We start from the raw sequence: 13,215 nt of genomic DNA on the forward strand, positions 1-13,215 counted from the left end.
TTGATAGAGAGGCTATTGCATAAATTACTATTTCCTTTACAATAATAGCGGGCACTCTTATTTTTCTAAACTCTATTAATTAAAAAATTTTCTTTTGGTGGTTTAAAAAAACCCCTCTTGGTCTTCCCTGGTGGCGCAGTGGTTGAGAATCTGCCTGCCAATGCAGGGGACACGGGTTCAAGCCCTGGTCTGGGAAGATCCCACAGGCCGCGGAGCAACTAGGCCCATGAGCCACAACTACTGAGCCTGCGGTCTGGAGCCTGTGCTCCGCAACAAGAGAGGCCGCGATAGTGAGAGGCCCGCGCACCGCAATGAAGAGTGGCCCCCGCTTGCCGCAACTAGAGGAAGCCCTCGCACAGAAGCGAAGACCCAACACAGCCATAAATAAATAAATAAATAAATAAATAAATAAATAAATAAATAAATTTATAAACAGCTAAACGTTCTCTTCTGCAAAAACAAACAAACAAAAAACCCCTCTCATTTTATGGACTGAATTCCTAGAAGGAAACAACAGATTTGTAGACAATAGAAGCAATAAAACAAACCATCACATTCTCCCATATGCTCAGTATAGTTGACACTGCATCTTGCAGAACCTGACTTTGAGGGACTTCTTTAAAGAAAATGCCAGTAGAGAAGGAGAGGTTGAAGATTCATGAGTGTCTTAGTCCATTTGAGCACCTATAACAAAGTACCACAGCCTGGATGGCTTATAAACAAAAGAAATTGATTGCTTACAGTTCTGGAGGCTGGAAGTCTAAGTTCAGGGTACCAGCATGGTTGGGTTCTGGTCAGGTCCCTTTTCTGTGTTGCAGACTTCCTTCTTCTCTGTGTATCCTTACATGATGGAAAGAGGGCAAGAGAGCTCTTTGGCGACTAATCCCATTCACGAGAGACCTCTACCCTCATGACCTAATTATCTCCCAAAGGCCCTCACTTCCGTCTCCATCATATTGGGGATCAGGATTTGGTCCATTGCACTGAAGAAGAGGAAGCCATTTCCTGACACTCTGTTCCCTCAGTTAGTTCCTTACCCATTAGCTGAAAGTCTTGCTGGTCAAGCTAAACCTGGGTTAAATCCTTAGCTCACAGTTCCTGGTTTACTCCATTTAAAATAAAGTGTTAACTTCATCTCTTCAAAATATACTATAGATTCTGGAACACTTGTTCCAAGGCAGTCAGTACTGTAGCATCCCAAAAGGATTGAAATGGAAAACTCTGGGCTCTCTGAAAGCTGGAGAGAACAGAGTGGAGCAAAGCCTTCAGGGAACCCAGATAGTAACTGTAGCAGGGCTGTCAGTATAATGCAGTACAGGTGAACTAAAAGAGTTAGGGGGTAAAAGCAAAATCAAAGACAAGGCCCAGTTAGTAACCACAGGATGAAGGAAACAGTAAAAGAAAGAACAAACTGGGAATCACTTGGATCTGTTGGGGTTAGATAAAAATAATATGGTAATATATAGAGGATTAAAGTCAAGCCAGAGCCATTACAAGGACTAAAGATCCAAGAAGCTATGAGAGCCAAGGAGCTGCTAAGAGGTCATTTTGGTGTGATAATTTGGGGGCTATTCCTGATCTTAAAGGATTCTGTAGATGTGGAAAGGCACTGGGATGGAGTGAGAGATTACCGGGGTCACCACACAAAGCTTTTGCTGTTACCTTACATCTGGGTGAGAGTTCTTCTGGCTTTGTACCTCCATGGCACTTGGCTTGTCCTCTCTTAGGACCTGTGTTCATCCACACACTTGTTACTGCCTCTCTCCTCACACTTTAAGCTCTAGAGGTCCAGACTGTGCATTTACTCTGCAGTTCCTAGTGCATTGTTTTACAAAGTACTAGTCTAAATTAAACTATCGATATTAACTGAGATATAAATGGATTGAATGATAAATATGTCCACATCTCTGAGGTTGTGTTTCATCTCATGCAGTGTTTGTTAGACTTGTCTTTGGCCATTTAATTCAATTGCTTGGGGTGTGATGAAAATGATGCTGAGGTCACAAGTTCAGTCCTTGTGTGAGCAGCTTGCTGAGCTCTATTTTATGGCCACTGAGTCCATTGGCCAGCTGTTTTGAAAATGCATAACATTGGCCACCAGAGGATGAGAAAAGATATGGGGGAATCAGAGGAACCTTATCACTTCTGATAACAATACAACTCAAGAGTATTTGATTCATAATAAATCGGTCTTTGCACATAGGGTCTTGCTGTTTCCCTCAGGAATACTATTTAAAATATTACAGTACTATCCTTTTGGAAGTCCAGGAAGGAATGAGCCCCAGATAGAATTAGGCAGCAGAAAGGAAAGAGCAGGAAAACCATCTTTCAGAGAGACCAAGGCTTGAACCTCATCTGTGCCACTTGTGGCTAATGTGATCCCTCAGACAAGTAGTCTTTCTGAGCCTCAGATTCACTATATGTAAAAACTTAATTTATAGGACTTTTGTGAGAATTAGAGGAGATAATATTAATGTCACGAACCTAATATCACTGTCACAGGTAAATACTTAGTAAATGTTTGCTGTTAGTATAATATTTCCATAACATCTTATGGAAAAACCCAAATGAACTTTTTGGCCAACCCAATAACTTAGAGTTGCAAGTAGACTAAAAGAAAATGGCTGGCCACATATGAGAATAGCAGGGGTGTAAGAATCAGAGTTATCGTGGCTGTCAAGGATCTCAGAGGGATATCCAATCCTGAGTTTTACAGATAAGAAATGGAAGAATCTCAAGTTTAAGTGCCTTGCTTGGTAGTCACAAACTGGCAAAGCTGAGACTCGAACCTCCATCTCCATGTCCAATCCCATCGCTCCTTCATGCTTAGCAGTAGGAGGCAGTCTGAATTCCAATGAGGAATTTAATATTTAGAATACCTTAGTAAGTTCTCTACTGAACACAGAACACACTCTAACTTGGTTACTTAATGTAGGCAATACTTACTGAGTGCTTATCTTATGCCCAACCTTGCCCTAGGCATTGGGATGTTTGAGATTTGTTCAGATAAATATAAAACTGGCCCTGCCCTTGTGAGGACAAATCTCCAGAGAAAGATCACCATGTAAACAAACACATACAATTCAGTGCAGCAAAAGCCCAAGGAAGGAGCTGTACAGTAAAAGAAGTCCTGGAACTTCCCGGGGAGAGGCAATTGAGCTATGCCTCCGAGCAGCTACATGATGCTCTGCAAGTGCTATCAGAGAGCGCCAGTCAGTCATTCCTTCTCCTCCTACATTTGCCCATAGAAATGTCTGTCAAAGAATATGTTAAGAAAAACTGCCAGAATTTTATGCATCATTTTAGTATGTATGGCCATTTGATAGTAGGATATGAACTTGAGATTCAAACAGAAAACAGTCTTAAGTTTACTTATGTGGCTTTTTAATACCCTGAATTGCTTGGCAATAGCAGAAATTCTATTTTTTTCTTCAGTGTTTATACTATTCTCACTCTCAAAAGGAGGGGGAGGCATTTACAACCATCCTTGCTCCCTGTATGCCGCATCTGCTCTTGGGTCTTATTCTCATGTAGTCACTTACAGTAGGAAGTCTGCACTCAGGAAAAAGTGCTGGAATCATGGTTCCGTTGCATTTGTTTGGAGGAACCAATGGTTAGATAATATTTTGCTTGGTTGAAGAATAACTCTGATACGTTGTCTTAACTTTTAAAAGTAGATTCACAAACTTGTTGAATATTTCCTCAGCATTACCTTCTGTGTTCTGCTTTTTGTGATCTTAGGCTACTCTTTGATCAAAGAAATTATCCCTTGATCAAAAATTAATACTGACAAAAATAATTTGATGGATGCTCTGAGTACTCATGTTAAAATTCAGGAAGAAAGAATTTGTATTATATTCAAGATTATGATGAATTAATCTAATTTGAAAAAAAGGATACATTTTCAATCTAAAAAGTTAATTAAGTAGAACACTTAATGTTGAATAGAAGTAATGCCCTAAGTAAAATAAGATACTGCTAAAAAGATTCTTGTTTGGTTTTTTAAAAAGGGGTAAGGACTGGGGAGGAAAATAATATTTTTCTTTAGACATTCAAAAAGATCTACTTTGTCAAATGTCACAAATAACCTCTCCTGCCAAAAAAAAAAATAAAAATAAAAAAAAGCCACCATGTTCAATTTCTTTAACCAAATTGAGCAGGTATCACGGTTTTGCAGCTTTACATTAGGTTAATGTAAAGGTTGTGTTCATTTCACTTACTGTATAATTAGGATTTGAGTCCAAATCCCAGAGTGCGTATGACAGGGATTTTTCTTAAGGTGACTATCTGCTCTTCTCAAAATGGTCTTCTTATTTCTTGTTTCTAAAATCAGAAAAGTGAGTATAAACAAACAATAGATGACCTTTGTGTGTAAAACATCTGAGCATAGAAAGATTAATCGACCTGCATCAGTCAGTCATTAAGTCAAATAGGAGCTTTTCTTGCACTTTTAAACCTCCGATTTACAGTCAGGCAAACTGTATAAAAAGGCTGGTAATACAGTGACGCCCAATGCCACTGGGCTTTAGAAAGCTGACAGTTCCTGTAAAATAGTCATTAAACAACCTCTAGAAGAGACTCATCAGCAGATGCCCCCAGGTGAAGGAGAGAGAAAGCTGAGAGAATGAAGGAGAATCTAACATCTTAGCATGACTGAATTAAACAGAGCATATTATGCTGATTTTCAGAGTCAGCCCAGTAATTTAATTTTCAGAGCAGTTCCTTTGATTGTAGCAACCATTTTATGAAACATTAATAAAACTTTGTGTGTGTGTGTATAACACACATCTCTTTTCCATTTCATTAAGAAAAAGGAGTCAACATAGTCAAATTTGCTGACCATTCTGTAAATGCCAAAAAAAGAAGAAAGATTTTTGTTGTTTTTATTTTTGAAAAAGCAAAGGAACAGAATAATATAGCTCCCACTGTATTATTCCATAGTAAGCACAAAACAGGGAAAGGAAATAAAGTACATAAATTTATTACATGTTGGTCCATGGGATTCTACATTAAGACTCTGAGCTAAATCACTACTGCAACGTATAATCCAAATGTGATTTTGTACCTCCTGGATAATGATGTCTACCGTGCATCCAAATTAATTATTGTAGAATATACATTGCCTTGTATACTAAGTGTTTAGCAAAGACATCTAAGACAATAGATATGTCTGCATCAAGATACCCAGTGGAGAGTTGCTTTTAATGATTTTTGTTTTACATTTTGAATAACAGAAGATTCACAGATATGAATGTGTTAAAGCAGGAAGGACCTTTAAATAATTAATACAGATGGGCCTCACTTTACGATTACGTATGTTCTTCAAATGTGCATCATAAAACTATTTTCTTTGCAAGTTAACTTGTATTTTCTCATTTATTTCCATCATAAAACTGAAGGTCCATTCTCACTGAAGTAATTTTTGGCTCAAAGACAAGGATCACATTTAAGAATGAATCAACCCTTTTAAATCAGTGGTGAATCTTATATTCAAATCTAGTAATTATCCTTAGTCTGAGCTTTTTGGTTATAACTCTCTCTTTTCTTTCATGACACAGCCCTTATTTTAACCTTATTGTTAGATACCTTGTATTCCCCACTCCTCTATATTATTTTTTTAAAGAAATAAGCATATATAAATGATAAACAAATCAGAAAATTCTTTCAAAGTAACATATAAATACAAATAATACATTTGTTAATGAATAGTAAAAAATAGCCCACACCACCAGTCACAGCAAGGATGTGGGAAATGTCACAGACTAGGCAGCTCTAGAGGACATTAGGGGACCAGAGACCTGAGTTCACTGCAGATGCTGTAGGTGACTCACCACAGATCTTGCTAGGTCACTTGGCCTCTCTGGGATTTGGTTTCCTCATCTTTAAAATGAGGAGGCCACACTAAAGGGTGAAATGTTTTTTTCCATCATTATAGCTCTGGGATCCCAATAAGGGCTATGTAGGCCTGGTTAGTACTTTCTATGATTCTTAACATGCTTATTAATAATAATGTCTTTGTTAAACTTGGCAGTCCTTCCTCATAGTAAGATAGATACCACTACAAAGACCATGGCCACATGTTATCATATCCAAGAAAGCCATTTCCCAAATAGTGTGCGTGTTTAATGATTATTCTTATGTTTGATTTTCATTTTTTATGCTTATGGGTTTTCCCAGCTCTTCTATTAAATTATAAATTTCTATAAATATTTCTGTTCTGAGTTTACAATTTGGACCTTGATATTTGTTTCTATATTTGAGACTCAAAGTAATACCCAGGTGGCACAGATAGAATTCAAGTTCTCTTGGGTATTACTATTGTATATAAAAGCCTGCAGAGGATTGTCAGAATTTGTTTCATCTCATTACACCAAACATGTTAATTAACTCTTTAAGTTCCATAATCCTATAAAATGAATAACCTGTTGGGAAAATCATAAAGATTCACATTTAAGCCCATACCTTAGGCACTTGTTAATCACCAACTGTAAAATACCCATAAGATTAAGCGCCACACATTCAGGGAAGGAAGGAAATGAAAATCAGTTGTTTAACAGACTTTCATCTGGGAGAGATTTTATTAAGAGCCTCTTTCCTATATGCCAAGATATGAATGCTTGAGTATAATTCAAAAAGAAAATTCCACTCAAATCTAAAGATAGAATATTTCTATTCCAAGTTACTTTCCACTGAATTACTGAGAAGAATTGAAAGATAGCAATCCCAAATCCTAAATGTATGAAACAAGTCTTCAAATAATTTAAAAATAACATTCGCAAATTCTTGGAGCCACGGTTGACAGCAGAATAAGGCCGACTGCTCAGTGGGTTAAGGTTAATTCCATGGTGTGTAGGAGGAATATAGTTAACTTGAATATTGGTAGCAAACCTCCTTGGTGAGTGTGGCCAATTTCCTGTGATTCTTTTAAAAGGGAAACACAGTGTGGAACCCCAAATGCCAGCCCTAAGTTACACAATCCACTGGGCTACACTTTTTTCAAAAGTTTAATTTCCATTGTTAGTCCTATGAAGAACAGCCCTGCCCTCTCTATTTCCTTACAGAGCTGCTTTTGATGGAAAACTTTGTGGATGTTTGTGATATTGCTCAGAGCCCATTGGCAGATGAGCTTCTCTTGCTGTGGCCTCCATCATTATTTGCCTGTCTTGTCTATTAACGAGCACTATCATCCCATCGTGGGATGACAGCTGCAACACGTACTCAGGCGCAATAAACAGCTAAATGAGGCGCACAGCAATTTCACTTGTCACCAGCGCCCTCGGCACGACTGGCTGCACAGCTTGATGCATAAATTCATGAGGCTGTTGCATATGATGGAGTATGCTTGGCTGAAAGAGGTGATGGATAGCAGGGCAGCTAAAAATGGCCATCACCTTGACTCTGTCAGGACATTTTTTAAAACTACCCCATCAGCTTTCTGGTATTCAATGCACTATCATAGCAGAGAAGACTCTAAGGTACTGATTTGATACTTTTCTTCAATAAAGACTTTTTTGGGGAGTTTTCTCTAACAGGAGGTACCATGAACTGAGATGGGTTTCATTTATTCATCATTACCTTTGATGTTGCGAGATTACCTTATGTTTAAGAGTAGAATTTTCTACATAAAAATCTCAGAATAAACTTCAACCTCAATAATGGGATGAAAACAACATGGAGTTTTGAAAACATTTCTGAATTGTACTGTAGAGCAGTGGATTGGCTAATGTGAGATTTGAAGAATTTGAAAATAAAGCATAGGGATATTTAAACACATAGATTCCAGAGATGGAACTTAAGTACAACTCTTTATAACATTAAATTAAATTCCAAGACACATCATTACATCAGTGTTGGCAATTCATTTTTTAATTGGTATACAAAACACATGGACTAATACTTTATAAAAGTACCTCCATCAAAGAAGTGCTACAATGGGGACTTTAAAAATAATCAATGATACAATGCATTCATTTCTCTAAAAATATCCCTTTAACCTCTTACTTACTCAGCTGCTTGAATTTAAGCTAGAACTCCAACCCCCATAGGCAGGGCCCTGGGTGTCCCACTGAAATGGGCTATACATCCTCCATCTATGTTAGTGGAAGTCATCTAAGGAAGACAAATATAAAGGCAACAAAATCAATGAGGCAGTTTCCTGCAAAGCTTTATGCATTAATCTCTATCACACAGAGAAATATACACACACCAGTGTAAGGGAAGGAAGTCACTTGTTCTCTAATAAAAGAGAAAACCCTTGATAATAAGCAATTAATAAAGTTGTCATGATTAGTTATGCAACTATGAATCAACATGCACAGTAAAAATGACCACTTTCTACAGACATAAAATATCTATGATTCAATCATAGTGAAAACAGTCATTAATGTGGGTGATTATGAATGATTCTTATGGCTACTTTCCTTCTCTTCCTTTTGTAATAAAGTAGGAACTCCTGAGCGAGAGTTAATCTAACAACTCAGACACATGTAATCTAGATCAGAGAACAAATTTATTAGCATTTCCACTTTTGTTCTATTCTTCCCATATCCAGACTCATGTTTCTCAAACACGCATGTCCAAAATCTACTAAACTTAGCAAAAATATTTTTAAAAGCAAGCAAGAAAAAGGTGAAATCAGTGGGGGTAAATTTTAGTATTCATATGAATCCAAAGTGCCATTCCAAATGATGAAAAACATGTCCAAGGATGCAGGAGGAAAATACTTTTGAATTGTCTGAGAGGAAGGGGCGTTTCAAAGAAGATACTGTGTTGGCCAAAAAGTTGATTTGGGTTTTTTCCATCTTACGGAAAAACCCAAACAATCATTTTGGCCAACCCAATAATTACATGGCAGGATATCTGATGATATCCTTAAGATACTGCTTTAATAGCTACTCACCTGGCTAGTCCCAGAACCAGGTGGCTCTGATGTGGGTATAGAGGTATAGATACTGGCCATTGGTGGGGAGGGCAGATGGAGAAGAGAAACTTTGAAAGAATAGGGAAGATTAAGGAGATTCCTTATCAATAAGACTAGATTGGAGGACACTGTGAACTAATAAAGATAACAACATGCATTGTGTACCTACTTGAAGTCAAACATTGAAAGATCAGGACTAGAGTAGGTAAATGAGACAATCTACTCAAGTACAAAAATTAACAGAGTACCAAAAAAGCTCAATAATCAAGATAAGGGATAATTTAATACGATATATTTTAAAATAGAAATTAATGCAAGATATTCATAATTGTATTAATTCTATTGTTGCATAAAAATCACTGCAAATTTAATGGCTTAAAACAATAACCATTTATTATTTCAATTTCTGTGGGTCAGAAGCCCATCACAGGCATGGTTGGGTCTACTTAGGATCTTACAAGGCTGAAATCAAATTGTAGCTCATGGTTCTCTTCCAAGCTCCTTTCTGTTAATAGCAGAACTCAATTCTTTGTGGTTGTAAAACTGAGGTCTCCATTTCCTTGTTGCCTGAACCTATTGATTATGCTCATTCCTTGTAGCTGCTCCCCAGTACTTGCTTGTGGCTCCCGCCTTCAAACGCAGTGCTGGTAGGTTGAATCCTTTCCACACTTAGAACCTCCCTGACTTCTGCCTTTCTTTTTCACCATCAGCCAGAGAAAGCTCTCCGTGATTAAAGGCTCATGTGATTAGATCAAGCCCACCCAGATAATGTTCCTATCTTAAAGCCAACTGTGACATACAACATAACATAGCATGACATAAAATAACATAACATAGCATAACAACATAGCATATCATAACATAATCATGAGAATGATGGCCCATCATGTTTACACATACTGGGGATTGGGAAGGACATTTTGGGGCAGCTATTTGAGATTCTGCCTACTACAAGGATGAATAAAATATCAAAATTTTAAATAAAAACAGGATTTAAACCTGCCCTTGTATGACTCTGACTCACTTCCTCACCCAAGCCCCAACTGGGTTTCTGATAAAATCTTTTTTTTTTTTTTCAAAAACAGGCAACTGGCCTATGAATCATAATTTCCCACTTTGAATTTTTAAAATATTGAATTAAAATATTATTTATTTATTGGTGCCACTCTCTCCTTAAATTTTTGTACCCACAGTGAGTGCCTCAGTCACCTCACACTAGTCTCAGCCCTTTGTGTTTCACCTGCACCTTCTCATGTAATTTTCCTCACAACCTTGTAAGGTGGGCCTGACCAATCCCTATCACATATGGGGTCACAGAGAAGTTAAGTAATTTGCTCACATTCATATAGGTATTAAAAGACAGAGTTGGGATCCTAACTCAGATTCACCTGACTCCAGAAACCAAGCTACTGTCAGCACATTGTGGGCCTTACTAGGAAGGGTCGATGAACAGAGACTATGTCACCAACTCAGATCATGGATTCAGAATACTTTACCCAGCACTCCCACACTGTTGACTTAAATCATTAAAATGTTTAAGCCTCAGGTTGAGATAATAAGAGGCACATTTTATAGTCTATGGAAAGAGTAAGTGACAAGACTATAAATTCTTTAAGATCAGGGATATCTTTGATTTTATATATAGCTAGTATGCAATAGTTTTGTGAGCAAATTAATATAGAAGAAATGAATGAGATAAAATCATATAAAAACTCTATGACTGCTATGATCTGTGAAGTACCATGCAATTATGATATGCCTTCTGCTGAAACATTAGATGCTTCCGTTAGGGAAATATCCAAATTCTATAATGTTTTATGGAGTCATCTCCCATGATCAGTTTCCTTAATATAATAATTAGTTGAGTCTGAAGACCTAGATTATATATATAGTATTAGACAAACATAGTGGTTTAAGGTTGGTCTCCGGTGCTCTCTAAATTGATAACATAAGACTAAGCAATGTAGTGACTAGAACTGGCTGTAAAAAATGTAAACCAAAAAAACCCCTCAATGATAAATTAGCTTTTATTTATTTATCAGAATGCACGTTCTGTTAGACTGTGGTCTATGAACAGGAAGCAACCAACAACCACCTGGTTAGTTTAGCCAAGGAAAGAAAAAAAGAGAGAGGAAGAAAAAGAAAGAAAGGGAGGAAAGGAAGGAGGAAGGCAGGAAGGGGAAGAGGGGGAGAGAAAGAGAGAAGAAAGAAAGAAAAATAAGGGAGGGAGGGAGGGTAAGAGAGAGGAAGGAAGGAAGGAAAGAAGGAAGGAAGGAAGGAAGGGAGAAAGGAAGAAAGGGATGAAAGAAGGAAGGAGGGAAGGGAGGGAGAGAAGGAAGGGAGGGAGGAAGGGAGGGAGAAAGAAAGAAAGAGAGAGGGAGAGAAAAGGCCTTTCTTGGATAAACTCAGATAATTAGATAACATGATATTTTGAAATATGTTACCTAGAGTCATAACCTAGAGTCATAACCAACTCTATAATTTGAACTTTAGAATCATTTGCATTTCTTAAAGAACTTACTCTAGAATATTTTTATATTGAAGTATGTTTTCTTCTTTCAAAAAAAAGTGACAATCTAACCTAAATGAACATTAGCCAAAGCAGAGTGCAAAATGTTGGAGAGGAATCAGGAGTCCATTTTATACTCAACTTTTGGCTAAGCTAGGGCTCCGCACTAGTGCACTCCAGATGATAGATTGGAGCTGTGCTTGGCTCGTTATGGATTTAGCTGATATCTGGCTGACCAAAAACACTTTCTTCCTCTGGAAACCCAAATACCTATTTTTCTGAGCAAAATTATCCCAGTTCAATTCATTTCTAATATCCTTATTACACTCTTTTCTGTTGCATTATATAGCCACATCTACAGTGATATATATTTAAAATATGAAACAAATTATTAATTTGTTTCAGGCCATATGCTTTTACAAGTTTTAATAAAACCTCAAACTTTTATTAATTATATATTTTAATCCATGGATATGCAAATACTAGATTCATATGCTAAAACATAGTAAAGATGCTATTATCTATTATTCCTGTATGCATATATGTTTATAAGCAATATATGTTTCCATTCTTTAATTTTGTCCTTTCTTTCCCTACTCATTGACAATGATGCATTATGTGGCACCATTTTTATAAAAGAATACCACATAGACTATACATATGTTTCTAGATATGCTGGCTCAAATGAACACTACCTTTTCTATTAGCCTCCTGCTTTAACTTGTGTTTTCTTTAGACACATTATTATCCTGTCTCTTAATTATTCTCTTTTCCTTTTACTACACAATGATGAGTCTTTCTATTTTAAGAGGTATGAAACAGAGCTTCTCTACCAGAACCTGATCCAGATTCCACTTCAAAATGACAAATGACTAAACAGATACCCTGGTATGTTCCAGAGTGAAAAAAACAAGTTTAATAATCATCATCAAATTTCTTTGCTGAGCTTCAACATTAGTCCTGTACGATAGAGCTGATCACGTTATGTCCCTGCCTGAAACGATTCGAGGTTTTCTCCGGATTTTTAGGATAAGAATTTAGGCCTCCAGAGCACATGGCCTGGCCCTGCTCCTGCCCAGCTGCTCCCGTGTCATCCTACTCATTACTCTCTCCCCTCTAGCTATACTTAATTTCTTCTACTTCCACCCACGTGGACTGCATACTCATATGGATTAACTCTTTTAGTTTAATACTCAAAATGACTCTAGGAATTAGACAATAACGTTATCTTTACTTACATGTGAAGAAACTGAGACACAGAGAGGCTAAATAACGTATCCAGGACATGTTGATAAGAAGTCACAGAGCTAAGATCTTGACCCACAGGCCAGAACTTAAGCACTCCTGTGAATTTCTACAAAGAGGAAAGTCTACAGATGTTCCTCAACTTATGATGGGGTTATGTCCCCAAAAACTCATCATAAGTAAAAAATATTGTAAGTTGAAAATGCATTTAATACACCTAACTTACCGAACACCATAGCTTAGCCTGGCCTACCTTAAACATACTCAGAACACTTATATTAGCCTACAGCTGGGCAAAATCATCTCTACACGAAGCCTTTTTTTTTACAATAAAGTGTTGAATATCTCATGTAATTTACTGAGTACTCTACTTAAGTGAAAAACAGGAAAGATGTAGGGGCACAGATGGTTGTCAGTGTGTCAGCTGTGTCCCCTCATGATCACGTGGCTCACCTGGAGCTGCAGCTCCTGCTACTGCTCAGCATCACGAGAGTTTGCACTGCATATCACTAGCCTGGGAAAAGATCAAAATTCAGAATTT

The 13,215-nt window shown here is 37.3% G+C and overlaps 1 long non-coding RNA gene across 1 annotated transcript; it reads right to left on the reverse strand.

Moving 5' to 3' along the window:
- Positions 1-745: 745 nt before the first annotated feature.
- LOC137769031 (uncharacterized) lies at positions 746-8,076 on the reverse strand. Its single transcript, XR_011074908.1, has 3 exons — positions 8,006-8,076; positions 4,221-4,323; positions 746-840 (listed from the first exon to the last, which is right to left on the reverse strand). It is a non-coding gene; the product is annotated as an uncharacterized lncRNA (long non-coding RNA).
- Between the last annotated feature and the right edge of the window lie 5,139 nt (positions 8,077-13,215).

The sequence above is a fragment of the Eschrichtius robustus genome, chromosome 9 (genome assembly GCF_028021215.1).
Source record: "Eschrichtius robustus isolate mEscRob2 chromosome 9, mEscRob2.pri, whole genome shotgun sequence".
Lineage (NCBI taxonomy): Eukaryota > Metazoa > Chordata > Mammalia > Artiodactyla > Eschrichtiidae > Eschrichtius > Eschrichtius robustus.